General features: G+C 34.1%; 1 pseudogene; it reads right to left on the minus strand.

Moving 5' to 3' along the window:
* Positions 1-108: 108 nt before the first annotated feature.
* Positions 109-4,511, minus strand: LOC129677480 (zinc finger protein 431-like; annotated as a pseudogene).
* Between the last annotated feature and the right edge of the window lie 766 nt (positions 4,512-5,277).

Here is a 5,277-nt window from a genome sequence, read left to right on the forward strand (position 1 = left end):
TAGAATATAGATATGTGCAAAGGTCTCCCATTTTAACACATTCATAATGATTCTCCCTGTATGAATTCTTTCATGATGACAAAGATTATACAAATGTGGAATAGCTTCACCATGTAAATACACTCAGTCTTTCATTCCATTATGAATTCTTTCATGACATTGAAGATGATTATGTAGAGCAAGTTTTTAATAGGAGTTGACTGATACGAGAAAAGGCTTTACCACATAGATTACATTCATAAGGTTTCTCTCAAGTGTGAGCTCTTTTATTTATTAGGAGAACACTGTTACATGCAAAGGCTTTAACGCATTGATTACATCCATAAGAGTTCTCTCCACTGTGAGATATTTTTTGTATTAGACTACTGTTACATTCAATAGCTTTACCACCTTAATTACATTCATAAGGTTTCACTCTAGTATGCGTTCTTTATCTCATAGGAGATTACTATTATGTCAAAATGCTTTATCACATTGGTTACATTCATAAAGTTTCTATCCAGTGTGCTTCTTCTATGTACATGGAGATTATTATGGCATGCAAGGTTTTTTACACATTGGTTATATTCATAGCGTTTCACTCCAATAAGTGTTCTTGTTCAAGATAAGTCTTACATGAAAAGACATCATAACATTAGTTATATTCATAAGGGTTTTCTGCAACATGGATTTTTATGTCTTCGGAGACCATTGTTATCTACAAAGGCTTTACCACATTGGTTACATTCATAAGGTTTCTCTCCAGTGTGAGTTCTTTTATGTTTTTGGAGATCACTGTTACATGCAAAGGCTTTACCACATTGGTTACATTCATAAGGTTTTTCTCCAGTGTGAGTTCTTTTATGTACTAGGAGATTACTGTTACATGCAAAGGCTTTAACACATTTGTTACATTCATAAGGTTTCTCTCCAGTGTGAGTTCTTTTATGTATTAGGAGATGACTGTTCTGTGAAAAGGTTTAACACATTGGTTACATTCATAAGGTTTCTCTCCAGTGTGAGTTTGTTCATGTACTAAAAGACTACTCTTACATGCAAAGGCTTTACCACATCGGTTACATTCATAAGGTTTCTCACCAGTGTGAGTTCTTTTATGTCTTTGGCAACTACTGTTATCGGCAAAGGCTTTACCACATTGGTTACATTCATAAGGTTTCTCTCCAGTGTGAGTTCTTTTATGTTTTTGGAGACTACTGTTACATGCAAAGGCTTTACCACATTGGTTACATTCATAAGGTTTTTCTCCAGTGTGAGTTCTTTTATGTACTAGGAGATTACTGTTATGTTCAAAGGCTTTACCACATTGGTTACATTCATACGGTTTCTCTCCAGTGTGAGTTCTTTTATGTATTAGGAGATGACTGTTACATACAAAAGCTTTACCACATTGATTACATTCATAAGGTTTCTCTCCAGTGTGAGTTCTTTTATGTATTAAGAGTTGACTGTTCTGTGAAAAGGTTTTACCACATTGGTTACATTCATAAGGTTTCTCTCCAGTGTGAGTTTGTTCATGTACTAAAAGACTAATCTTACATGCAAAGGCTTTACCACATCGGTTACATTCATAAGGTTTCTCACCAGTGTGAGTTCTTTTATGTATTAGGAGATGACTGTTCTGTAAAAAGGCTTTATTACATTGGATACATTCATAAGGTTTTTCTCCAGTGTGAGTTCTTTTATGTTTTTGGAGACTACTGTTCTGTGAAAAGGCTTTACCACATTGGTTACATTCATAAGGTTTCTCTCCAGTGTGAGTTCTTTTATGTATTAGGAGATGACTGTTCTGTGAAAAGGCTATACCACATTAGTTACATTCATATGGTTTCTCTCCAGTGTGAATTCTTTTGTGTTTTTGGAGAATACTGTTTCATGCAAAGGCTTTACCACATTGATTACATTCATAAGGTTTCTCTCCAGTGTGAGTTCTTTTATGTATTAGGAGATGACTGTTCTGTGCAAAGGCTTTACCACATTGGTTACATCCATAAGGTTTCTCTCATGTGTGAGTTCTTTTATGTTTTTGGAGACTACTGTTACATGCAAAGGCTTTACCACATTTATTACATTCATAAGGTTTCTCTCCAGTGTGAGTTCTTTTATGAACTAGGAGATGACTGTTCGTTGCAAAGGCTTTACCACATTGGTTACATTCATAAGGTTTCTCTCCAGTGTGAGTTCTTTTATGTATTAGGAGATGACTGTTACGTACAAAAGCTTTACCACATTGATTACATTCATAAGGTTTTTCTCCAGTGTGAGTTCCTTTATGTCTTAGGAGATCACTGTTAGATGCATAGGATTTACCACATCTGTTATATTCATGAGGTTTCTCTCCTATATGTATCCTTTTATGTCTTAAGATATGACTTTTATGTGCAAAGGCATTACCATATTGGCTACATTCATAGTGATCCCCACCAGTATGCATACTTTTACAAGTGTGGGGACTACTGTGATGTGCAAAGACTTCATATTGAGTATCTTCAGGGAGTTTGTCGGCACGATTGTTTTCATACCTGCAAAGATAATTGGCACATATGACAGCTTTTCCACATTCATTACACTAACGGATGTTTTTGCCACATGACTTAATTTTGCGATTTGAATTAAAGGTAAAGAAGAATACATTTTGAGTTTTCATCATTATTTTCATATTCACGGTGTTCTCCTTCTCTACGGGTTGTTTTGCATATTTGAAAATAAATGTGATGGTAAAAATATTTGTTACCTGGCTCACATTTATTATATACTTTCTTCTATAAGATGTTTTACCACATATTTGTAGAAAACTGCAATACCTCAGAGCTTTAACAGAATGACTAGATCAATAACTTTCCCCATACTGTGAGCCATACTAAATATGTAAAGACAACTGAGTAAAAGAAGAATTTGTATATACCTAAAACTATATTTTTGGCAGTGTGATTTTGTGAGAATTCCTAATGAATGTGAAAAACCAGTTAATTGATGATGGTGTATATTATGTGAAAGTATGCCAGTATATGTGAATGCTAACTGTTGAGCCAGCAATCAGTTCAGTACTGATGAAATCATAGCATTGTTAGTTCTACAGCTGATCACCTGTCCTATATTTTGTAAACATTTGTCCTTCCTTACTTATTTATTGGAAATAAGAAAGAGCTAATAAGTGATAGCAGAGCACAAAATGAAGGACAGAACTTCTGAGTGAGAGAGGTTTGCTGGGAAGAAGAAAGCAAATGACAGGCCACTCACAAGCATGACAATGAGGTTAACAGATGAACATGAACAGTAACAAAGAGGTAGAACTGGCCATGCATTGGGATACTGTGCTAGGTTTGTGTTAGGGAAAAAAGGTGTTCAGAATCTGCCCAGTTAAATTGCCTAACCTTTAAAATATTAAAAAGCCTCTGTGTCATTATTTGTATTGCTGGCAGCTCTAAATAGCCCATATAAATCATAATAGGTATCAATTTTTAAACAGCTACTCAAAATGGGGACTACTATACCTTTTAGTTGTTCAGGGTGGTACATTGTTTCTTTCAATATACATATATTAAAATGACTTCTACTCACTGTGATACATGATAATATAACTAACTATAAAAAGAATAATAAATGACATGATTTCATGATGCAGTCACACATTTGATTTTTGTTCATCACAGACACATGCTATAGGTGTTATCGTTTTTCCACAACAAAATTCTTGACTCTAAATAATGGCCCTTCTCACAAAACTTAGGCATATTACTACAAGTATATGAGTAACCCCATTTTACTATGGACGAGTTGATTAGTATAATGTTTTGGATATAATTTCATCACCTATTTACTGTGAATACATTTGGCAATATCTGAGTTGTAGGAGACTAAACAAATTGCAGTTTTACCTCATAGTGCTAATGAGTAAACAATTTAATCATTGATCTTGCGTAAGTATGATTTCCTTGCATTCTTTCTTAGAAGAGTGCCTTGCAAACACATATCAAACACCTAACATGGAGGTACATGGTTTAGTAACAAATTAGTCATCATCAATAAGTATACTTAAAACAGTTCATTTACACTGTCCCTTCTCTTTCAAACTTCCAGAACATATAAAAATTTTCTCAGAACCATATTCATATCAGCTTACAATGAAAATTACCTTGCATATCTTCTAGAACATTGACAATGCTCTTCTATATTATGACTTTCCCAATTGTAGCCTAAAATACAGTAACAGAAAATGTATGATTTATTATTGGAAATAAGACAAAATTTAAGTCGTGTTCTAGGGTCAGTCAAAGCACCATTCACCTCACTCTTTCTCATCATCAAAAGAAATTACAGAAGAACTTAAATAATGAATAAAGAGCTTTCCTATATTTTAAAAAGTAAAGAAAATTCACTGTCCTACCTATAGCAGTGAGGTTCCTGTAGGTCTCCAGCATTACATCTTTGTAGAGATTCCTCTGGGAAGGATCCAGCAAAGCCCACTATTCTCGAGTGAAATTCACATGCACATCATTGTAGGTCAATGCTGTCTAAAATATCCACACACATGTACAACAGAAAGCATGATACTTAGAACACTGGAAATATATCCTTTATTTACAATATTTTCAAAGTATTCTGGTGGTTCTTCTACTTAGTTTCTGACATACAAGTTGTAATGTAATCACCAACTCTTTTTAGGAGTAAACTCAATAGTGAGGTTCACCTCTCTAATTTCTGCATCCTTTTAGTAGGAGATAGCCTGGCAAGAGAAATGTCAATTAACAGATAAAGAGAGAGAGAGAACAGATCAACATTACTGAGCCCACACAAGAGAAATAGTATAAAGGATTCCTGATTCTTATAAGAATGGGCAGGCTGAGTGTAATTTCTGATGACTTGAATTCCAAAATCACTCAGGAAACAGACGCTGGTGTATTCCACAGAGCTGGATGGTAGACTGCTCTTTGCAATAAGTTCCAGGACACTCATGGGTACATATTAAGATCCTGAATAATATGCAAAAATTAATCAAACAAGCAAGATAAAAAAACTTAAAGATCTTTCTCAAGTTTCTACAAAGATTTATATATTCATTTGAGTTCTGCATAAATATCTAGAAACCTGAAGTGCCTCATTTTAAAATGTAATATTAACGTGATCTTTTAAAAATGAAATGTATGTTTGAACAATTACAAAAGGAGAGTGAAAACTTTAGCAATTTACATGTTGATCATAAATACTCGCAAAACAAATCCAAGCACACATCAAAGATATACATGATGAACAAATTGGCTTACTCTCAGGCATACAGGG

The sequence above is a fragment of the Psammomys obesus genome, unplaced genomic scaffold (genome assembly GCF_907164565.1).
Source record: "Psammomys obesus unplaced genomic scaffold, mPsaObe1.curated_primary_1811, whole genome shotgun sequence".
Classification (NCBI taxonomy): Eukaryota; Metazoa; Chordata; class Mammalia; order Rodentia; family Muridae; genus Psammomys; species Psammomys obesus.